Source organism: Lepidochelys olivacea, assembly GCF_965140295.1.
Source record: "Lepidochelys olivacea isolate rLepOli2 genome assembly, chromosome: 2".
NCBI classification, from domain to species: Eukaryota; Metazoa; Chordata; order Testudines; family Cheloniidae; genus Lepidochelys; species Lepidochelys olivacea.
In genome coordinates, this window is record NC_140412.1 from 74,406,643 (window position 1) to 74,431,877 (window position 25,235).

Genomic DNA, 25,235 nt, shown 5'->3' on the forward strand with positions numbered 1-25,235 from the left:
GCAGGAAATGCTTCATGCTCCAGAGGTTTAACTCACAAATCCTGCAGAAAATCCTCTACACTGCCTGTGTCTGAGCCCTCAGGTAGTTCCAGCAGCCTCATATTATTTCTACATGACCTATTTTCCAGGTCATCTAATATTTATTTATACCAAAACAGTTCTTTCTTAATGGCAGGAGTGTCTTTCCTACTGCTTTCTCTCAAGATTGCTGATGCAAGTTTCTTCAGCTGAAATGCACTTGTCCAGTCAGTTTGATTTCCCTTTAAGGCATTTCATTGTCTTGAGGTGTATGGTGTGGTGGTGGTTTACACACACTCACACACACACACACACACACACACACAGCGCGCGCCAAATCGGTGTTGCCATCAGGACAGTAAGGAAAGCCTTTTACAGCCCTCTCTCTCTCATTGTCTGCGTCCCCCTCAGAATTGGGTGCAGCATTCCTAGGCAAGGAGAAGGAAGGGAAAGATGAGCCTTACAAGTAAATGCACTCTTCTCTTACCCTTTTGTTTTGGGGCTTAGTGTTAAGTTTGGCAGAAAGAGCTGCATCAGAAGCTGTTTACATTGTACTGCCTGCTATTTTAATATAAAAGCTTTTTGAGGAGGCTGTTTTGAGGTTAAAACTGGGCTGGAAGGACAGAAAGGCAATACAGCTCTTTCAACAAGCCTGACCGCCAAATAAATGTTTTAAAAGACATTTTTGTTCATAGCATCTTCTAACGCTCACATATAATGTTCTCTTATGTTTTTCCGTAAGGGATGCTGATATATATCAATGTATGGGATGGGGCACCCATGTCTTTTAAAAAAAAAATCTACATAGTTACTTATATGGTCCTTATCACCCTAGTATCTGAATGGCTCACTCTCATTAGTGGAGTTTATCCTCACAGCACTCCTGTGAGATAAGGAAGTATTATTCTCTCCATTTTACATCACTGGCTAGATTTGTGTGATCTTGGGTAAATCCATGTGGTAGTCAGGAATTCAACCAGGGTCTCCCAAATCACTGCCCAGTGCCATTCTTCCTCCCAAGCATTAGTAAAAATTAATGCTTGTAGAAGGTAACTAACAGACAGGAAAGGAGGAAAGATGCTCCCATGGTTGCAACACTGATCACAGCAGTGCAAGTTTCTTCACTGATATGTTCTGACCTGGATTGACCACTTCTCGGATCGTGCCTCCATTGGCACATTTTGGGACATTTCTTATGGTCACATTACTGCCATTGGAAACGCTAGTGTAGGCAAGGCATAGGATCTTCATGACCATGTAACTGAACCCAGAGCAGGTCTTGATTCTGCACATCATTTGTACAATGCTACATGTGTAAGTACAAAAGAGCATTGAGCAGGACAGCAAACACAAGAGAACTCAACTCTGCATTCACAAGAGGACTGCTGTGCATCTGCTAAGTTACCCCTGTCTCAGAGGAGGAGCAGCAGCAAGGCCAGAGAGGGAAACTCAGTAGAACTAGTCACAACATTGTGATTCCCCATCCCCTCAGGAAAAATTTCAATGAAAATTTTTTTTTTCCTTTTTGTCAAAAATATTTGAGTTTGAGGAAAACAAAACATTTTCTTTTTGGTAGTCAAAAAAACCACGTGAAAACACAAACAATTTTGTAGTAATAAAAAAATACAAAACTATTTTTGACCAAACCCCATTTTTTATAAAAATACTTTTAGTTGAAAATATTTTGACTAGCTCTAGAGTTCAGCATACTGAACCCTGGCCATTTGCAATACTGTAGAGTGTGCCAGTATACGTATTATAAATCCTAGGGCTTTTTCATTCTGATGATGATAAATACTCCATGCTGAAAGAAACTTGTTGTACCAGACTTTGTCCCAGAAATAATTCATTTTCTCAAAATTTGGAAAAATTGTGTCAGTATTCTAGAGTTGCATAAATTAAAAATAAAATATAACTTAATGGTTTCAGATACTTTTTATGACCGTGTAGCTTCAAAATGGATTTAATTTGGAAACAAATTACATTTGGCAAGGATTTAATTTGTAGCAGAATCCAACTGCTTTTTGTAATTTGAAATACATTAAAAACAAAGATATGAATTAAAAATAACTTCTGCACAGTAAATTCTCATGAATTTTCATTTATATTTGTACTACATGTCCCAAATGTATAATTATACAATGGAATATATTAGATCATTTGATAAATAACTTTTAAATCTACTGTAAGATATGGTCAGAAAAGTGACTATATAATTATATCTTCTTACACTACAGTTCTGTTTTTAATGCGTACTTACAGCAGAGATGAATCTGAGTGGCAAAATTCAGCTCCAGGTCTGAACTTTCCCACAATACAAGGATTTTTGAATCTTGAGTTTTGATTTTGGTCTATTTCTAATTCAGAATCATGTCTACTTATTTAACTGACAAAGAAATTTTACTGTATTTTATTTCAGGTAGCCAAGCGTGTATCACTATCAAAAACACAAACCTGGATTTTCTTCTGGCTTGCAATATCTACACAATCTTTAACTATATTCTATTCTAGCTGTAGAGACGTTTCTCTACTGGTGATTATGCATGAACCAGTAAGAGCCCAGTTTGACTTTTGGCTCACAGCTTGAGTTTTCAGGGCCAGAAGAGGGGGAAAAACCCCACCTATTTAAACTATACAATTTTTTATGGTACCAGGGTTAGATTTGTTAAACAACAAATCAGCTGTTTTCCCTGCAGAAAATTTTCAATTTGTCAAAAAAAAAATCTAAAATCAAAAATTTTGATATGGAAATGCTGTCGCAATCCCTCATGGAAATCATCATTTCAGAGCCTCCCGTGCTTCCATCTTCTTCTGTGGATTGCGCTCCCTGGCCAGTCTTCTCCCTTACTGTTCCTCTGTGCTATATCACAGAAATCTCTAGCCATGGTGTATCATGGGAGATGTCATCTGGCTGGAGAGCCCAGTCACAGTAAAATGAGACAACCACTTCTTGCAAAATAATTTGTCAAAAAAAACAATTTTCTGTCAGAAAATAGTTTTGATATAAAATGTTCAACCCACTCTAACCAGTTTGACTCTATAAACATGGAATTCTGCCATGCCATTTTTGCAGTCACTTTATTTGCTGTATTTAACTGCAAGCCTGTTTAGGTCTATCAAACATAAAACTCATTTCTTTTAAAACAGTGTGTAATTGTTGTGCTGCTCTCACCACCCAGGAGACCTTGGGTCAATTCTCAGCCTAGGCACTTGCTCAGCAAGGACTGCTGGTGCAACAAAAGCAGAACACACAGCTCCTGAAGGAAGCGTTTGTAATCAGGCAACACCTGTTAACCATGAACCCTATTGCTTTTTAAAGGAATGACAACCTCAGAAGGGAATCCCATCCTGTCTCACTAGCTGGCCAATACTTCTCATTTTGGGAGAGTGTTCTGAAAACAAGATGTATAGGTTTTAAGGCCACAGGGGACCATTCAGATCATCTAGTCTGACCTTCTCTATAACTGCCAATTACCCCTGTACTGAGCCTAATAAATTTTGTTTGACTTCCAGAAAAGCATCCAGTCTGGATCTGAAGACTTGAAGAGACAGAGAATCCGCACCCACTTTGGTAGTTTCTTAACCTTTGCACCATCCTCACTAAACCATTCCCACTGGCTATTGCCAGCTCTAGGAAGGAACGTTAAGGCCCCACTGTGGGGGAGGGAAGGCACCCCAAGCCCACATCTCCTGCTTTTCAGAGGTCTATACCCCATCACTCCAACTCCTTACCACCTGATCCTCAAAAGCTCAAGGTCAGCCACCCCCCACCCCCACATTCTGGAAGGGCATGAGGCACCAATGGGCAACCTGAACTCTGGACCAATATATTTGGGGCACTTGAGAATATATTTAACAAACACTAATGCAAAATAGAGAAAACTATGGCTCCAAAGAGAGAGACCTGTAGTGGGGAATTAGTGGATGTTTTAAAGTCAAGAGATACCTTGATTAAAAAGGAGGGTATGGGAAGAATAGGATTAATTAGTACTACCCCTCCCTTACACCAAATCACTGGAGCTAGGGAACAGGTAGTTTGGAAGGAAGAGCAGATGAACGAGTCTCTCCCCCACATATGCAGACCTCACACTCCTCACCCCCAACTCCTTCCTAGTCATTCAACTTGGGGGGAGAGGGGAAGACCCCCTCTCCCATCACTCTCCCAAGTAACACCCAGCCCGCATTATAGGTCCCACCTCCCTCACAAGTGAGAAAGTTCTCACAAAACCACAAAATAAGGGGGAACACCAAGGCAGAAAACTATGAGACTGAGAATATAGATCCTCTAGGCTACAGTTCTGCTACCTGTGTACTTTCTCCTCCCTCTGCCAAAAAAGATCCTGCCTATATATTAGAGTCTCAAAGAGGGGAAGTGAAAGAGCATAGTAAAGAGGCAGATACCGTGATTATTAGCACAGTATACAACATAATACAGTAGACATAGTGTAACAGCTCGTGCAACTGACAGTGTGGAGGAACCATTTGAGCTCTGATAGGAACTCCCCAGGAAAACAAAGTTGCTTGCTTATCACTCCTTCTCATCAGAGGACAGAATACTTAGGAGTTTTAAAACATTATATGGACTACTCAGCGTTTCAAGTTCTTGAAACAAGATCAACCCAGTAAAGGATGAAGCGAATGGCATGGAACAAAACCCTTCAGAAAGAGCACAGAATTAGTGACACACAAAGTAGCAGAGAAAATTCACAGAAATGCCACAACATAAAACTGGGGAGCTTAAAAACAAACCACAGCTGCTGGCAAACTAATTTGTGGCTCTTATGTATCCCAGAGGAGGAGGCTGAAGTGGAGAATACACAATCCAGCTACTCACAGCCTGATACAAGGCACACCTATAGTGGCATTTTTCTTGAATCTCATCAAGCTAGAAAGTACACTCTGGTGTTTACAGTCCAAGCTTAATCTGGGTGCAATAAGTTCCATGATTTTATTGCACAAACTAGCCATTTTCACTTGCTAAATTTTCACCTGTTAAACAGGAGAACTGGGGTCCATTGTGTCAACACTGCTCATATAGTGCAGAATTGATTTGCCTACAATGATGCTGCTGCCTCCCTTTACCCAAGACAGTCTCTTTGCAGATGGCATAAACAACCAAAGTCCCTGCCATTGACTATTAGATTGTATTTTCATCATATTGCCTCATGTCCCGGTCTGTAATGTATTGCCAGAATCAGAGCTTCACTCAGTAAAGGAGGATTTAGAATTTCTGGTCAGCAATTTTAGTGTTTTCAAAGCCAGATTATTGCAAGTCTGTCTTGTTTTCAGGAACTCCAGCTTTTATCAGATCTACCGTAGGATGCAGCTCATTCAAAATCCAGCAGATTGCATCCTAATAAGCATTTGGTTGTCTGAGCAGATGCCTCCTATTTTTAAATCTTTCTACTGGCTTCCTGTCAAAATTCACATTGATTTTAAATTCCTTATACTTTATATTTTCAGCTTTGAATAGCTGTAGCCCATCTTCTATAACCAGTCTGCTGTACTTATACATCACCAGCCATTCAATTGGATCTGAATTATGGATCATTTGCTTTGTTTGTGCTATAAGCTTGTCTCCGTTTAGGCATTTCTAAGATGTCCATCACTACAGTATGTACTGTTGATGCCAACATTTGATGTATTACCAGAATCTCATGTGAACACTCAAAGGACCCACAAGCCTGTTGAAAACACTTCTCAATACATTCTGTTGTACGTTCTAATGCCCTACAACATTGCTGTGAAGGATGCCATATAACATGTACTATTAAAATCTATGCCTTCACACAGTATTGGCAACATAACCTAGATTTCGCAAGAATGCCATTGCATGATAGGGAGTAAGGAGACAATGGATAGACTCTGTCTAGTTACCGGTTTCAGAGTAACAGCCGTGTTAGTCTGTATTCGCAAAAAGAAAAGGAGTACTTGTGGCACCTTAGAGACTAACCAATTTATTTGAGCATAAGCTTTCGTGAGCTACAGCTCACTTCATCAGATGCATACCGTGGAAACTGCAGCAGACTTTATATATACACAGAGAATATGAAACAATACCTCCTCCCACCCCACTGTCCTGCTGGTAATAGCTTATCTAAAGTGATCATCAGGTGGGCCATTTCCAGCACAAATCCAGGTTTTCTCACCCTCCACCCCCCCACACAAATTCACTCACCTAAGATTTGACTGCTGGGTTGCAATACCTGACCAAAGCTGAACTGGAAGTGCCAGGATTTGCCATGTGTAATATTCAAATATCCTATACACTTTAGACAAAGTTAAGCTTTTGAAAAAGCACTGTACTAGAAGGAATAAAGGAACAGAAGCTGATAATCTGTAGGGAAAGCGATTTTTAAAGAGGAAAAAAGGTATGCTAAGAATACAATTTGGGTGCCCCTTCCACACTTGGGCAGGGCTGGCTGGAAATTTTCCAGAAGGAAAAGTGCTGAGGATCTCCACTTCATGGAAATTTTCAAAATGTCCAAATTTCACATGAACTAGAAATTCGGAGTTTTGGCCAGCTCTACATTTAGATGCTCATACATCAATAGGAAGTAGCGTACATGAAAAGAAAGGTAGACCAGATTCAACTATTCCCAAAGTATAGGACAAGAGGTTCATTTGCAATGTTCTTTGATTAACTACAATCAACGCCCTACCAACGTGGCTCAGTCTTGATCTGGGCACTTGTGAGGCTAAGATGCGAGGTAAATCTCCATTCCTCATCAATCTTTGGATTGGCTGCTGAACTAGCATCAAGTGATAGTGCCATTTGTGGTTTCTGCGATACAAACATGTGTCCATTAGGAAATGGACTCAGACAATATCACACAGTCTACTGAACCACCATCAGATGGTTAGCAATTTTAATTCACTACCAGGGTTCCCCTACCACTCCCAAGCACATGCTTATGCAGCCACACCCTCTGCTGGCAGGGATACAGCAAGAGGGTGAAAAGGTGGGAGAGGAAGAGACTCAAATTCTAAACTTGAGGTCTGGGAGTTGTTCATTCTGAACACAGAAAAAAATTAAATGAATATTTCTCGTTATGGACCAGAGTCAGATTCAGACTGGTGCCCCAAGGTTAAATGCTCTGTACTCTATTACTAGGCCGCTGACCTATCCAGCCCATTTTTCGTTTAAGTTTGCTTTATGTAAAACTATGCTTGCCCTTCTTTCCTGAGCATGAGGGAAATCTTCTGAGCCCCAAGGACATCCCACATTTTCTCCTTTTTATCACCCTTCCTACAAAGGCCTAGTGTCAAACAGACTCTCCCTCCAGAGATGGAGCATTGGGTATAGCTCCATCTAAATGCCAGCAACTCCATTCCCCATATCCACCAGAAGAGGGAGCCCTTACTGATAAGGGGCTGGTGTATACACAGTTTTGGACTGATTTAATTATTTCAGGCAGGGGTGTGATTTTCTACCAAAATAGTTAAGTCAAAGCAACCCCTAGTTTAGATATCAGCATAATAGTGCCTCATACCAGTATAACTTATTCCCCTTTGCTAAAAGAGAAAGCAATGTCAGCATAACTGCATCCAATAGCAGGGGTTGTAGCACTTTAATTATACTAGTAAAAGAGAAGACCATTTGTGTCTGGAGACAAGCCCTGAGTAAGGATTTGAAATCTAATCTCACACCAGGACAGCCCCATCCTCCCTTTTTAACACCTGGGAAGCCATGTAAGTCAGATACAGCTTTCCAAGTATCTACGTCTAGTCACAAACAAAAAAGTTATTGAGACAAAAATCTCTTTCAATAAAATGTGGTCTTGCCCCCTGAGCATCCTCTTGCAATGGACTCAGGACAATTATACAACCTTGAGAAACAGGAGAATGTGGGGACAGAGGTCTTGCCCTTCTTGTGGTGATGTTTCCCTTGGAGAGTACATCTACCATTTGCCACAACGGGCAGACGAGGAGGGTCAAGTGTCAATATGAAGGGGTGGGGAGGGGCGTAGAAAGAGGCAGCCAAGAAAGAAGAGGTGGCCAGATGCCTGTGGGGTCTGCCACAAAAGGAAAAGAAAGCATTTTACAAACCTGTTCACTACAAGCCCCACATTTATAACTGTTTCCAAATGGAAGGCCATGTGGAAAGCCAAAGCAAACATTCCCAATTCTTTTTGAACCTATCAGACTATACAGGAAAATATGCGCATTTTATGGTTTGGGGGCACAACCTTATAACTATGTTTTTGCATTGTCATGTCCAAGTCCTTTTATTCCCCCTCAAAAAATTAATATTTCCTAAAGCAATACAGCTATTTATTTTGGGTGAACTTGAATTGAAGCACAATCTCCCTTTGCAAAACAACGAGGCACAGAGGAGTTGGAACATGACACCTAGGGGATTTCAGAGCACACTGCAGTGCAACCATAATCATTTTTCTGGTGCCTTTTCAATTGATTTTTGTGCCGTTGTCTTAGCAGTTCAATGTTAATTTTGTGAGCTCCTAAGTTGGCACTCAGAAAAACAGGCGTCAGGGAAGGGGGGCTGTAAAGAACAAAAATTACAGTGTCTGCCTCTTTATTAGAATTGTGTTAAACACAGTTCTGGTTTAAGTGTACTGGCAAGAAATAATTTTGAATTTCCCTGCTGTGAACCACAGCCTTTAAGGCACCAAGCTAAGGAAGACGTCAATCAACTGCCTTCCCACTGAGGTGCTAGATCAGCAACAAGCTCTTAAAGTGACAGGATACAAATGATATTTAAATTGGATTTTCATAGAGTCAGTGCGTGTACATCCAGGCATTAAAGATGCTAGTGCCATCTTGTAGCTTTCAGAAACCTTGAAGCAGCTGTATAGGGAGTAACTATCCCAGCTCCAGTTCCTCCAGATTTCACAACCGGTCACAATCAACCCTGAATTTTCAATACCCCAACTTCAAAAAAAATGTAACATCTATAATCTGATAATCAGCAGGAGAGAACTTTAGCAGATACACACTTAAAAGGCAAGGAAGTGGGCATGGGATAGAGAGGACTTCAGTAAACAATAGCATCTGTTCATCATTTCATAATAAAAAAAGAATATTTTATGTATACATAACACTTTTCATCCTGAAGGAGCCAAAAAATGCTTTACAAACCATATACATAAAGCATTCTGACATGTAGCCACCTCTGGGTTAATGGTGACAAATAGAGCTGGTTGGAGAAATTTCCACTATAAACTGTCAGAATACACAGTTCCATCAAAAACACAATGCTTTGTAAAACCCTATGGATTTCCCCAGAAATTTTTTTCAGAATAAAATTGGTGGAAAAGGATTCTGACTATGTCAAAATGTCCTGTTTCAACATTTTTTTGAACTAAGCTTATTTTTCATTTTGAAACTGCTTTTCATTTTATTTTATATAATATAATCACGATCATCTAGTCTGACCTCCTGCACATTGCAGGCCACAGAACCTCACCCACTCGTTCCTGTAATAGACCCCTAACCTGGGGCTGAATTAGTGAAGTCCTCAAATCATGATTTAAAGATTTCAAGTTATAGAAAAATCTGCCATTTACACTAATTTAAACCTGCAAGTGACCCTTGCCCCATACTGCAGGGGAAGGGAAAGAACCCCAGGGTCTCGGACAATCTGACCCAGGGGAAAATTCCTTCCTAACTCCAAATATGATGATCAGTTGAACCCTGAGCATGTGGGCAAGATCCACCAGCCAGACACCTGGGAAAGAATTCTCTGTAGTAACTCAGAGCCCTGCCCAGCGGTGAGCTGGAGCCAGTTTGCACCGGTTCGCTAGAACCAGTTGTTAAATTTAGAAGCCCTTTTAGAACCAGTTGTCCTGCGAGGGAGAACCGGTTCTAAAAGGCCTTCTAAATTTAACCACCCACCAAAACTGGCACCTCCTCACCCCGCGCCTAGCCCCAGCTCACCTCACCTACGCTCTGCCTCCTCCCCTGAACGCGCTGCGCCGCCCCGCTCTGCTTCTCCGCACCACCCCCACCCAGCTTCCTGCTAATCAGCTGTTCATGCGGGAAGAGTGGGAGTGCTGAGAAGTAGGCAGCGGCTTCGCGCTCAGGCCCAGGGAGGCGGAGCGGAGGTGAGCTGGGGCGGGGAGGTGCGAGGAGGGCCGCCTGCACCGCAGCAGGTAACCTAGGGAGGGAGGGCAGCTGCACAGGGGAACCGCTCCCCACCCCAGTTCACCTCCACCTCCCTGTGGAAGCCGAAGCTGCTGCCTGCATCTCAGCCCTCCCCAGCTTTCCCACGCAAACAGCTGATTTGCGGGAAGCTGGGGGAGGGGGCGGAGAAGCAGAGCAGGGGGCGCTTTCAGGGGAGGAGGCGGAGGCAGAGCGGCGGAGAGCTGGGGCTGGGCGGGGAGCTGCCGGTGGGTGCTCTGCATCCGCCAAATTTTCCCCGTGGGGGCTCCAGCCCCGGAGCACCCAGGGAGTCAGCGCCTAAGGCACCACTTTTGATGTGATCAGTGGGGGGAGCAGCCACTCCCCCTGCTCCCCCCAGCTTCGCTACCCTGCCCCTAGGAGCCAGAGAGACCTGCCGGATGCTTCCTGGGAGCTGCCCCAGGTAAGCACCGCCGGGGCTCCCCACCTTGCCCCAGCAGGTCCCTCTGGCTCTTAGGGGTGGGATGGGCACCCACTACAGTGGCCCACGAGACCCTCCCGCCCGGTTCTGGTGGCAGTCAGGGGACAGGGGAGGGGTAGATGGGGCAGGGATCCTGGGGGGGGGAGTCAAGGAATGTGGGGAGTTGGATGGGGCAGGAGTCCTGGGGGGCGGGGGTGGGCCACGACCCCCTTGCGGGGTGAGGAGGGAACCGGTTGTTAAGATTTTGGCAGCTCATTACTGGCCCTGCCTATCTAGTGTCCCATCTCCAGCCATTAGGAATATCTGCTACTAGCAGTTTCAGATCAGCTACATGCCATTGTAGACAATCTCATCATACCATCTCCTCCATAAAACTTATCAAACCCAGTCTTGAAGCCAGTTAGCATTTTTTGTCTCCCATTGCTCCCCTGGGAAGGCTATTCCAGAACTTCACTCCTCTGATGGATAGAAATCTACATCTAATTTCAAGCATAAACTTGTTGATGGCCAGTTTGTATCATTTGTTCTTGTATCCACATTGGCACTTAACTTATGGCACTGATGTTTTTATAGAGAGCAATCACATCTCCCCTCAACCTTCTTTTGATTAGGCTCAACAAGCCAAGCTCTTTGAGTCTCTTCTCATAAGGCCAGTTTTCCATTCCTTGGCTCATCCTAGTAGCCCTTCTTTGCACGTGTTCCAGTTTGAATTCATCTTTCTTAAATATGGAAAACCAGAATTGCACACACTATTGCAGATGACATCCCACCAGTGCCTTGCATAAGGGTATTAACACTTCCCTATCTCTACTGGAAATACCTCACCCGATACATCCTAGCACTGCATTAGCCTTTTTCACAGCCACATCACATTGGTGGCTCAGAGTCATCCTGTGAGCATCCAGTACACCCAGGTCTTTCTCCTCCTCTGTCACTTCCAATTAATATGCCACAAGAACAGCCATATTGGATCGACGAAAGGTCCATCTAGCCTAGTATCCGGTCTTCAGACAGTGGCCAATGTCAGGTGCTTCAGAGGGAATTAACAGAACAGTGATCAAACTGATCCATCCCCTCTTGACCATTCCCAACTTCTGGAAAACAGAGGCTAGGGACACCACCCCTGCCCATCCTAGCTAATAGCCATTGATGGACCTATCCTCCATGAAATTATTTTTTGAACCCTGTTATAGTCTTGGCCTTCACAACATCCTCTGACAAAGAGTTCCATGGATTGATTGTGCGTTGTGTGAAAAAATACTTCCTTTTGTTTGTTTTAAACCTGCTGCCAATTAATTTCATTTGGTGATCCCTAGGTCTTGTATTATGTGAAGGAGTAACTAACACTTCCTTATTTATTTTCTCCACACCAGCCATGATTTTATAGACCTCTATCATATCCCCTCTTAGTCATCTCTTTTCCAAGATGAAAAGTCCCAGTCTTTTTCATCTCTCCTCATATGGAAGCTGTTCCATATCTCTAATCATTTTTGTTGCTCTTTTCTGTACCTTTTTCCAAATCCAATATATCTTTTTGGAGATGGGGCAACCAGATCTGCACTCAGTATTCAAGATGTGTACACACCATGGGTTTATATAGTGGCAAAATGATATTTTCTACATAATTATCTATCCCTTTCCTAATGATTCCCAACATTCTGCTAGCTTTTTTGACTGCAGTGGGATGTTTTCAGAGAACTATCCACAATGATTCCAAACTACTGTTACAGAGACAAAACCAGCTTACTCCAAATGTCAGGGGTTTCCAAGTTTAGGGTTTTGGTTATGGCCTATCCATAGCTACATGGGGATGTTTTCTCCCTCATTTCCCTTCTGCAATTTTATCCCTCTACCCAACTAAACTCCTGCTGCATCACCCTGTTCCAGCAAGGTGACCCAGTGAAAGCAATGATAGCACTCCTATTGACAGCCTTCATTTTCCAACCCCTATGACTGCCTCACCAACATAGACCTTTCCTATATATAAGCTATGAATTTAGATATGCAGTACTTACAGCATGGGTATAACCAAGCCACTAGCAACAGCAGAACCCGCAGTCCAGCAAGAGAGAAGGAAATAAAATGCCAGAGCTGTAATGAGAGAGGTATATCCAAACTCTTCATGAGTCCCACATTTGAACAAGTACATGATTCCTTGCTTACCATTCTCAGCTAGGAGTGCAGCTGCTTCAAGGGAGAGAGAAAAGAAAAGCAGGGGTACAGATAGTTAAATAGATCCATTAAAAGTACCCACTAACAGTTCTTATATCTTTCAACCTTGATTATGATTGAATAAAGTTCAGTCAACAGGTTGATCCTACAGTGCTAGTTGAGGTATACTAGACTTCAGGAAAATAAGTGTCATTTGTGTTTGCAGTCTGCAGTCTGATATTTTTTAGATGACCTAAATGGAGAGAAACAGTAGCCATCTAGCCAAGAAAAAGGAACTTCTTGGCTTCTCCCTTTCTTAATCTCTCTGATAGACTCTCTTTTCCTCTCGTATAAACCTCAGAAGTGCTATAATTCACAAACTTCCCAACTCACACATTTTAAATGGGGGGACTCAGTTCTTCTGGTATGTCTCTGGAGAGGGAAAATAAAATCCACTTTAAAGAAAACCTTTGTTGCAGCTGAAGATATTTGGAGACCAAGTTCAAATTACACAAGCACAATTTATTCTTAGCCACCTTTCAGCAGACTTCTCCTTACCTTCATTAAAGGTTTGACTGGAATATTTGACTTCATCTGGTCCCATCCAAGATGTGCCTGATGGACAACTATATTCTGAAATTTCTCTCTCAAATGGGCTTATGGGAATTAGAGGGAAAAGGATTATATTAAATGGATGAGTGTAACACAGAGCATCTGTACAAAATATATTTATTGGACACTTCTGATAGATATCTCCCGGAAGGAATGCCCTTCTGTATCTTCTCTAGTAGCCCAATCCAACTCCCTTAAAGTTGACTACTAATAAACTAGGGCTGTGTTCCACTAGATATTCTCCTGCCACTGAAAAAGCTAGTTTCCAAAATTAAGGAGTCATGGGTTTCATTCTACAATGCTGGACAAAAAAAATCTATTTTAAAAATCCAGTGTCCAATCTGGTCACGATCTCCTTACCAGGTGAGTATTATTGTAATACTATAAAATATCATCAGCACACCAAATTGTTCCTAATAGATATTTCTCTCTATGTAAGTCCAAATCACAGGAGCCCCGAGACCAGAGTGGAGTTTGCAGTTTGGATTGTTTTTTGCAAAGGAGAGAAGAGTGCACCTTGTCGGTACTAGGTATTTCATTTCATACAAACTTGTAACCAATGAGATGTGCCTGTTAGCATTACTTTCGCCACCCTTCTTCCCTGTCTCTTTGTCCTTTTAGACTGTGTGTGTGTTAGGGCATGGATTGTGTCTTTCTTTGGGTTTGGAAAGTACCCACCACATTTTGGCCATTACCACAAACAATATGAACCCCATTTGTCCCACCAACAGCAGGAAATTGGTGGTAACTAGCCCACCTGATCCCTGCTCAGAACTCCAGAAGAAAGTGAAAACACATCAAGATTCTAGCCAACATCCAGAGCAAGAAAATTTCTTCCAGACCCCAAATTGGCAACCAAAGGAACACAGGATTCAACCCAATTTTTGATTTGCCTTCTTACATCAGTCTCACCCACACAAAAGAGATGAATTGCCAATTTTTAAAAAAGTGACACACACAATAGCCCAAGAAAAACAACCTTCTTATCCCCATCTGGGGTCAGAAATTGTATAATTGGTCCATACACTCATCAGCAACATCTCATGTCTTTTCCTCTCTCACTCCCATATTGCAAGAATGCCCTAACCCCTGGGCAATAGGATAGTGTGAGGTGGGTTTCTCTCAATCTGTTCTGCTGGAGCTGATCCATTTTGTATAAAATATTTGAATAGTAATTGGGCCAAAGAGAGAGAATCATTATGGCACTAACCTAAGATGTGGAAGACCCAAAATTCAAGTCCCTGCTCCAATGGCTATTTAAATTATTTATACACAGTGGAACAGCTTTAAGAGCAGAGACTGAGCACACTCTGCCCCAGACGATCCCACAGCCCAGTGATTAGCACACTCACCTACACTGTGGGAGACCCCAGTTCAAATCCCTACTCCACATCAGGCTGAGGGGGGAACCGACCCTGAGTTTCCACATCCTGGGTCAGTGTGGTCCTCCTGGCCATTTTGTGAATTTAGCCGTTCTTCTTAAAAACAGAGCTCTGAAAACAAAATATTTTGTTTGACTGAAACTAATTTTTGTTGACTTCTTCAATTCGACACCATGTTTCAGAATTTTCCATTTCAATTGGACCCAACTGCAGTTTATTTGTTGTTTTGCTTTTTCGGGGTTGGGTAGTTTGTGGGGGGTTTTTTCAAAAACCGCCAATGGACTGAGGAATCAGTTATTTGCCCAGCTCTAGCATAGGCCAGGCCTAGATGTGTTATGACAGGATGTGTTCTATGAAAAAAAGGCATTGGGGAAAGAATTTTTGCTATTTTTGGGGAGGCACTGAAATGAGCACTGAGTGAGGGGTCATAATACATTGGAATAGGCATATCCCGGATCATAGAATACGAGGGTTGGGAGGGACCTCAGGAGGTCATCTAATCCAACCCCCTGCTCAAAGCAGGACCAATCCCCAATTTTTGCCCCATATCCCTAAATGGCCCCCTCAAGAACTGAGCTCACAACCCTGGGTTTAGCAGGCCAAAGCTCAAACCACTGAGCTATCCCTTCCCCGCTAGTACAGATGATCAGTACTAACGTCCTACAATGGCAAGGATCAATGAATCTGTCATACACTGCCTGCTTCTTAGTTTCTGAGAGAATCGTGAACAAGGCTTTAGTCCACTTTCATTCTTGTGATTTATTATAGCCAGAAGCCTGGCGAGACTATGTATAGCCTGGTACAGTTCATGACAACCTATCATTTACTTCTCTTTAGGTCTATCCAGTTTCACTGGGATGGAGTCTTTATGACTGGGCCTATTTAAGCTGCATCACACTAAAAGTTGGCGCTAAGACTGACAGCTTCTAACACAGATCAGCTGGACAATTTTTGATTCAAAGACAGGCAAAAAGACATAAAATTCTTGTGATTTCAGATGCACTTTCTATGCAACTTTAGAACAAAAGCAGCTTTGTTTTGAAAAAAAATGAATTTTGCAAGTAGTTAGCCCTTAAAATATATAAAAAAAAAAAGATGTCGGGGTGAAAGAAAAGGCTTTTCCCTATAAAGATCCAAAGAGTTGTGATAAGTTTGCCAAATCCTGATATTAAGAAGGTGACAAGTTTTTATGTTTTTTCAAAAGAAAAGAAAATCTTTACTATAGCACACAGCATTTATTCATGTAACATAGATCAAATGATACTCTGAAACTAGTGGTATACAAAGTAATATATGTCTGCATTTTTATTTGACTTTTGTAAGGCACTCAGAGTCCATTGTCTTGAGTAGCAAATAAATCTTCATAGAAAATTAATGCAATATAATATAATGTGCTGCCATCCTTTTCTACAGAGTAATTGTACCATATTCATCCTTGTAAACTGGTGAAAATTCTGAGATAAACTGTCATTTAACTTAAACTTTGTTCAAATCCCCTAGATTCTTCACAGATACTAGCTAGAAAAAGATATATACTTGGCTGCAAGATCAAAATCAAATCTGAGGCTCACCACCTATAACACATCCCTATAAAATTTACATACATTTGATTGTATCACTCTTACATGACACTTGCCATCTTAGGCCCCTACCTGAAACTTATTCCTTGCTGGTGTACCCTTCTATCATGCAAAGGCCTGTTGAAGTCAAGTGAGAGTCATAGGTACAGATGGAACAAGTTGAAGGTTGCATGGAACACGTTGAAGGTTCAGTCCACTACAGTCTAATCCAAAGCCTACCAAAGTCTGTGGGATCTTTCCATGGGCTTTGAACCAGGCCCTTAAAGTGTAAGTTACTTGAGCTAGGGACCATGTGCTCCTATATGTTTGTACTATACGTGGTAAAATGGGGACCCATTCTGATTGGGTATTCTGGCTTCTACCACAATACTAACATTAATCCAATTACTTCTTCTCTCTTAATGGATCAGACATGGATAAGTAAAATGCACCCCATTCCAGAGGATCGGTGGAAGGCCCTCCACCCCTATAAACTCCAGGTAAAATCTTAAAGTAAGTTTTCTGCATGGCTTAATGCATGGACCCTCTGCCTTGCACCAAGTTCCACCCCAAGTATTTCTTGCATAGTCAGGGCTGTTAGGTATATGTTACCTTGTTCTACTTTGATTTATATGGTTTCTTGTTTCTGAAAAACTGATTTGTTCACTTTTGTTATGTATTTTATCACAATTAATGATGGGCTTTTGTCGTTGCTTTTTAAAATTAGGGACAAAGCAATACAAGGGAAATTTAAAAGAAAACAAAGAAAATGATAAGTTCACAATCAAATATGCCCCTTAGCAAATGGATTGGTTAGAAATTGAGAGCAAAATAATTTTTCTTTAATTCTGAGTTCTTCGAACATAGATATTTATCATCGATAAACTTTAAAGCAAAACCTAAGTTGAAAATGCACTTGTAGGCTCAATTATATGAATGGTCATATCCCAGGCCTGCTCATTCATTTTTGCATTTGTCTTTAAGCATGCACTGGTTGTTGCATTCCCAACTGCCACATTGGAAAAGTTCACATGCATAAATAAAATTGTGCATTTCAAACACCCAATTCTGGTGCATCTATATGAATTTTTATCCCTGGATGTTCATAGAGACTAATGGAAATAATGTAGTAATAACTAGCATTTCACACAAAGATGCTTGCGCCATTCTCACCACTTACATTTCTGAACTGTTCTTCAGCTGCAAAGTTCTCAGACTCATGACTGGAGTGCAAGAAAAGAAATACGGCAAGTAGACTGTAACAGTGACGGTGCACACCTGCAGATGTAAAAAGTCAAAAACATCATGTGAGGTAGAAACACAGAAGAAGAAAACGTGAAGGATCTAGAATCACCAACACCAGCAGCTATCACAAGAAGATTGTTCTGTGGGATGTGCCCAACATATATTGAGAGATCAACCTTGTTTGACTACAGTCACTTAAACCTCAATCCTGAAACATCCCCCACACAGTGAGACAGCTGTGTCCACACCAAACCCTAGTGAAGTCAATGGGAGTCCACCTGTGACAGCCACCACCTTGGCCAACACATAGGGATTGAACTGGAGATCTCCAGAGCTAAAAGCATGAGCTGAGCTGCTACAGCTTGAGTTAAAGAATCAAGATTTTGTAGCTCGGGGTATATCAACTCCTATTCTCTGTGGATCGGCATGGAGGGGGACCTGTAAAAACACAAACACAGGTGGGTTACAGAGCCCAAATAGAGCTCCTTGCAAAATAGAGATCTTAGACTGTAAACTGTGTTCTATGTACCTTTTGGGAAAAATCTAGCACACTTTGGGGCACCTTAAAATTATCCGTGCTCTAAAAAAAGTCCCAAGCCCACCCCCCTATAACCCTGTCATGTCTGGCTATTTCTATTTAACTACAGTATTACTTATAGACATGCTTACAGCACTCATCATCATAGTACTCAGGTACTTATTTCTGCCTTGTAGCCTCATTGCTTAACCAATCCACTCAAAAGAGACCTCTGAAAGGTTTGAAAGAAATATTGTTCTGCTGTTCAGTGACAGAAAGCTCTTAGACACTATAGTATAGTGATGGGCATCTTACAAATGCCTGAAATAAATTAGATAAAATATTGTACAGTGACAAGTAGAGATTAGGTTTAGCCAGGTACTGTAATCCTTCATAAAAGAGAGGCCTCACCATCCATGTTCCTTCTGCTAGTTCTATTGTACCATTTGGAAGAGGATACTAAAAATAAAACTAATGAGGGTTTTTTTTCCTGTTTGTTTTGCTCTTGTTTAAAAAGCACCCACAGTGTGTAAATCAGAAGTCTGAATGTATTCCAGCTACAGACAGAACCAAGCCACAATGCTGAAATCTTAATCCTGACTGCCCCAAACCTCAAAACTGGTTGGACCTTGAACTATGATTTAGGTCCATCTATAGTTCTAGCCAAATAAAGATAAAATTACTGTAAGGAAAGGGAGAAGATTTTTTTAATCGATCTGCCCTACAACTGCAGGTGTCCATGAGGAAATTACTGAAACACACTGGGCCATTATAAAAGTGCTCTTTTTTAGGCATGAGTGAGACATTCAGACTTACTCTGGACTGTAAAGTGCTACACTTAGGAAAGAAAAAACAAATGCAGAATGGGGGATAACTGGGTTGGCAGCAGCACTGGTGAGAAAGATCTGGGAGTTGTGGTGGATCACAACCTCAACATGACTCAGCAAAGCGATGCTGTTGCAAAAAAAGGAAATGCAATTTTAGTTTGCATTAACAGAGGCACAGCATGCAAGTCACAGGAGGGGATAGTACTGCTCTGCTCGGCGCTAGTAGGCCTCAGCCATAGCACTGTGTCCAATTTTGGTCACCAATGTATAGAAAGGATGCAGAGGCAAGCGATAGGATGATCAAAGGGCTGGAATGCAAGCTATACAGGCAAAGGCTGAAGGAACTGGGTATATTTAGTTTGGAAAACGGAGATTGAAGGGGAACATGATAGAGGTTTTCAAATACTTGAAAGGCTGCCATAAAAAATATGGAGAAATGTTGTTCTCTCTTGCCACAGAGAGCAGGACAAGAGGCAGTGGGTTCAAACTACAGCATAGCAGATTGAAATTAAAACTTCCTAACTGTAAAAACAGTAGGACAATGGAACAGATTGCCTAGGGAGGTTTTCAAAAGGTGGCTGTATAGCCCTCTGTCCTGGATGGTTTAGACACAACAAATCCTGCATCTTAGCAGGGGTTTAGACTGGATGACCCTTGTAGTCCTTTTTAACCCTATGATTCTATATAGTTATTAAAACACATTTGGTAGTACATTTATGGAAACCAAGGAGCTAAGATACAACTGTATCTGCAATTATAGCTGCTTGTCATACAATTGTATCTCAGTCTTTGTTTCCCTAGATCTCAAACATAACAAGCTTATGGGCATAGCCCTTCTAAAACAGAACTGGGAATGGTTTGGGTCTTACAAAACATAAGTTGGGTTTTGATTTTGCAAAATCAAAATCAGGTATGGTTCAGATCCAGCTCAAACTTTATCCGAAGCCCCCAACATTTGTAGGTGGGTGTGAGACAGGTGATTGGCTAGAGGATTCCAGTTATGGCTGGTTTTCATTGCTAAGTCAAGCAACTTTTAAAAGTTTTGATAATTTTAAAACATGTGCCATGAAACTGTTCACCCAACCTAGGGAAACCGAGTTTTTGGAACTTAACAATTAGTCATCACGATAAAAATACAAAGAAAATGAAAGATATGTTCCCTAGATTTTTGGCAAACACTATCCGCATTGTGATTTCCTTTTTTCAGGGAAAGGTGATGAATTATGGAGAAGCAAATATGGCCATAGGTCAGTATGGCACTTTATAAAGACAACCACCCCTTTTCTAAGGGCTGGAGATTAGGAATTCAGTTCCCGTTACAGGGAAGGTGCTCAGGGTTATCTTGTGGGAGTGGGAGATACCACTGTGATTTCTTTCCAAGTTTAAATGCTGACTTGTTTATGTAGGATTAGTCTTGGTTAATTAAAGTCACAGTGACATAGATTATTTTAGTTGTCTGACTCTATATCATTTCAATAAATGCATTATATGGTTCCTTTCAGATCAAATCACTACTGCCCTGCCTTGCTTTGACCAAGACATGATAAAACAAGGCTTGTAACCTTCTAAAGCTAATAAAAAGGAAAGAACCTGAGTAGGAGTTCACTTTGTTGCTTTCATTAACTTTGGTGAAGAACTTACATAAAATGTTTATTTTAAAAAGTAAAGGGGGGGAAGGGATGAAATACTTAAACCATGGGAAATATGAAGCTTTAAGCAAAGCTATTTTTAATAGCTAAAATATTTGGACTATTTTGAGGACTTTAGCAAGATGCTGAATGCACTCAACTCCCATGGACTCCAACTGAGGACTATCTTTATTATTTTTAGGAATACTGTGCATGCCTCTGTGTGTTTATGTTGGGTTACTTGCTATGAGGGGAGATCAAAAGGGGATTTAGAGGAATCAAACAGGAAAGGCAAAACAAAAACCTAGATAAGAAGCATCCCACAATAGCCAGGTTAATTGGCTGTAAAGAAGCTGGTGCCAACAAAGTTACTAAGATATCAGAAAAGAGAGAAAAAACCCAACACTTGTCAGTTAAAGGATTCATGGCAGAAGGGGAGGGGTAGAAAGATTGAGGCTAACACACAGGCTGACAGACACACTCAGGCAACGTCTACAGTTGGAGCTGGGGCGGGCAATTCCCAGCTTGAGCAGACATACTCGTGGCTACCTCTCATCAAGCTAGCACACTAAAAATAGTAGCGTAGCTGAAGCAGCCCAGGCTTTTCCCCTAAGTACGTACCCACAGGGTCCGGGTGGGTTTATACTCAGGGCAGCGATCCCTGCACCGCCGTTGCCACTGCTTGTGCTACCATGACTACTATTTGTACTAGCTCAATGTCTGCTCAAGCTGGGACTCACACCCCCAGCTCCAAGACTAGACATAGCCACAGAAGGAGGGAGAAGCTGCAACAGTCATCTGCTTCTCGCAGCCAGAGATGGGGTAACTGGGCTGAAGGGAATTTACCAAGCCTGCAAGAAAAGATTAAGATGTAAATAAGACCCATGGTTTTAGGCTTTTCATTGTTTGATCCCTTTACTCTGCATCTTTGGGTGAATATATAATGTTTTGTTTTGAAGAAGCTATTTGAGTCTCTTTAATCAATTGCTGTCACAGGCACCCCGAGGGTGAAAGGACTTATAGGTCCTAACCCCAGTTGGGCCTCTTGTGTTAATGTATTTGGTCAAGAGGAGGTGGGGCTGCAGTCCAGAGATCAGTCTAAGAGTGGTTCCACACACAGTGAGGTGCAGGGCAAGCCAGCTCTGCCACGTGAGGTGTGCACTCAAGACTGACTGAGAGGGCTCTAAAGCACTGCTCACCTGGTAATTGTGACACTCTCTGAATCTTGCTGGTGCTCAGTATCATGTGGGATTGGCCCTTTAGCGATATAAAATAAACATTTTATTACATCTTGTTTTCTCTTTATATCTGACCCCAGATCTCAGCTAGCTGGTCCTAAATTTAAATCCCATCCTGTGTCCTGATAAAGTAATAGTCTGTTTTCGTACATGTAAGTAGTTCATGCAAGGAGTTTGTAATGTATTTATGAGAAGGCAACAGGTGAAGCTGTAGAGGGAAGAAGCAAAGGCTTCCATAGCTCAGACAATCTACAAATGATAAATGAATAGTTGCAATTCATGACATTATGCAGCAAGGAAAAGCATGAAGCTTTCTGGACATAGAAAAGCCCCTGGTTATTATTAGGCCTCAATGGCATTGCAATTCTGTTTGGAGCCTCCCATCAGCATAATTACTCCACTTCTGTGAGAGATGGAAGCTATGTCAGAGGGAGAGTGTCGCCCACCAACACAGCACCAGTGTGGACAGCACTAAGGTCAATGTAACTTATGTTGCTCAGAGTGGGGTGTCTTTTTCACACCCCTGAGTGACTTAAGTGGCAGCGGGGATGAGCCCTTAGGCTTTAGAACAAGACCATCTCACTTTTACCTCTTCTAAATGAGGTAAGTAAGTGAAGGAATACAAGAAATTCTGAAGTAAAACATCAGAGACTGATAAGGGGCAGGGGTTTCAAGAGGTTTATGGAAATCAGTTTTTGTACATATGGTTTAATGCCTCATTTAATTAAGTCTTTTATACACTATCATAACAATTACTAGCATCCCCTTGGGGCATTCAGCTACAATGAGGTTGTGACCCAATCACATTCTAAAACTGTTGGGTTTTGCCCAGGGCCACAGTATGGCTCTTTTTTATATATATTTATTTATAATTATATACCCTGTTATAACAGAGGTGGATGCTGCCTATACCAATGGGGTACAACTGTGTGGTAAATTGATACTCTCTACTCCAGTTGTAATTGTGTTGTAGAGCAGGACCTAATGTCAGTATATCTCAAAAAGTATAGAAGAATTAAACCAGTAACCATTGTTCTCCTCTGACACCAATATCCTTTTGCTGTCTCAGAGCAGAGGTTGGCTGATAGGGTTATTCGGGCCGACAGGCAGGCAAGGATTTGCATGGGTAGGCTCAGTGCCCTTTAATAAAGTTTCCTCTTCAGGAGGGAGCTTGAACTCAGTAAATAAACTGGCAAGTCGCCTAAGAGATGTCAACAGCATGAGGTTTTGGTTTGCACTCGTTTCTCTGAAGAAAAGAGTACAATAGGGTCATTCAGGCACTTTAAAATATCGGAAAACCCTGCAAACTTCTGCAAAAAATGGAGAAAGGAAAATAATGAAAAGTCGGCATTCAGAAGATAAAACTGGTGGAGAAATCCAGCTCAGAGTAATCTACAAATAAAGTACAGAAGAATTCTCTAAACACTTCAACCTCTCCACCCCAAAGCCCCCTCTCCATGTCTTTCATCATATTTTTGAATTGAAAATGATGGAAAGACACACACACACAAACAAACCTTTTAGGCTCGCAGTACTTTTCTAGTTCTTATGGAAACATCCTTCCCACAAACTAAAAGCTGTACTCAGTGGGAGACTAGATAGCTCAAAGGACTGGAAATAGGATAGATCCTTTCACATCTAGCCCAGGCCTCAATCCAGCTATGAAGCAACATTTAAAAAGTTCTCAAAATTCATCCAAAGTTCTGAGGTGCTCTCAAACCCTTATGCCCCATGCATCTTCCATTTCCCCAACAAATAGAGATCCCTCTTCATGGTGTGTCATGTTACTTGGATATGTCACACTCCCAATTGCCTTTTACATTTTAGAGGTGCAGATGTAGCAGAGGGATCTAATTGATTATTTTGCACCAAAGCAGGGAAATAGACTGACCCCACAAGATGACAAGTGGATTAGAGGGGAAACAGGCCTGCCAGACTGCCACCTGAAGATACCAAAGGCCAGGGAGGAGAACATGTTATCCCTTGATGAGAGCAGAGAGGATGGAGAGAGGATGCTGGCAACCATGCCTCTCCCAAATGCCAAGGTGGTCTGTCATTGATGAGGAAGAATGAGGGGAAAGGAAATGTTTGGAACCAACTGGTGGCAACCATCCAAAACACCAAAAATGAATGTGACAGCCATCAACCCAGCAAAACAGTTCTCCATACTGCTAAATAAATGTAGTATCATGAGAATGAAGGAGTGGCTGGGGTCAATACGGAAAGTACCTTGGTAAGTGCTATAAAAAAATAATGAACAACAACAAATAAACACTGTACACTTCTACCCATGTACACACACACTGAAAATCCCTGTACAACATTTTGGGTCCCCTCTGCCCATTGCACATCAATTATGCTAAATCGTGCACCAGAAAGTCACTTTTCCCTGTCATCCGCTGTTCCATCTAGCCACCCTGTGACTGGCCTTCACTCTTACCTGAACCATTTTAAACATGACTTCAATTGAGAAACACACATTATTTACTTACAAGAAACAGCACAGATTCCAAGAGCTTGCTTGTTTTTCTGGAGGGATGTTTTTTTAACTGAGCTAAAGAAACGCTCACGTAATTTATTAATCTTTATATTTAGGGAAACAAAGAGAGCTCCAAAAAGTTCTCCAAGTATTCCAAGGAAAATGGTCGGAACGAAGGCCAAGACACTCATATCCAGCAAATTTTTAACCTGAATTGAAGGAGAAAAGAAAGACTATACGGTCTAAGAATTCTGCCAGTGATTTGAAATACAGCAGCTACTCTGTGAAGTGAAACATGATATAACAATGCAACAAATAAGCAAAATTTACTTTATAAGAAACAGACCTTTCCTTGCAAATTAAGGAGTGCAGTTCTCAAATTTAGGGATGTTCCCATGAGGAGCCAAGAGACGTCTCCTCAGAACCTTGCAGGATCAGGATCAGAAAATACAAACCCAGGCAGCACATAGCGCCACCAGACAGTTGTTTGATTTTTAAAAAGATTGGAAAGGACTTGATCAAATCAGGCTGAAGACTTAGTACTGCAGCTCCTTCTTGGGCCTCTCTTTCCATGAGTAGAAGCAGTCCATCAGGCAGAAATCTTTGTGATGCATCTCTTATTACTGAGAGAGCTCAGAACTTCAGGGTATAATGCAGAAACTTACCTTGACTTCAGCGAGGCCAGGATTCCACTCACTGTACCTTAAACCACCTCATTATTCATAATCATTTATTAAGCTTCAATCTGCAACTACCTATTTCAAAATCACTGAATAAACTGCAAGTAAAACTGAAGGAGGTATGGCTAATCTGTAAATGTGTATTAATACTGTGTATGACCTAGTTATTTGGACAGTTATTTTATACTTATATTGGAATGTTTACTGTATGCATATGTTGGTTTATAGCAGAACTGTTAGGAAACCAGCAGGAACTCTATGTACTCTAGACCAGTAGCCTCCTAGTAAACATGGCAAGGGTCATTAAGAATCAACACCGGGCTATTAAGCCCTGGTCT

At 41.6% G+C, this 25,235-nt stretch overlaps 1 pseudogene across 1 annotated transcript in view; it reads right to left on the reverse strand.

Annotated features, from left to right (window-relative positions):
• Window positions 1–25,235, reverse strand: part of LOC311516739 (chloride channel protein C-like) — a 112,364-nt pseudogene that overhangs the window by 57,032 nt on the left and 30,097 nt on the right. The window contains exons 8-12 of the transcript XR_014714624.1: window positions 24,231–24,426; window positions 17,464–17,561; window positions 13,289–13,386; window positions 12,595–12,766; window positions 6,964–7,033 (exon numbers count right to left, since the gene is read on the reverse strand). The product of XR_014714624.1 is annotated as a chloride channel protein C-like (transcript). The remainder of the gene's footprint in view (window positions 1–6,963; window positions 7,034–12,594; window positions 12,767–13,288; window positions 13,387–17,463; window positions 17,562–24,230; window positions 24,427–25,235) is intronic.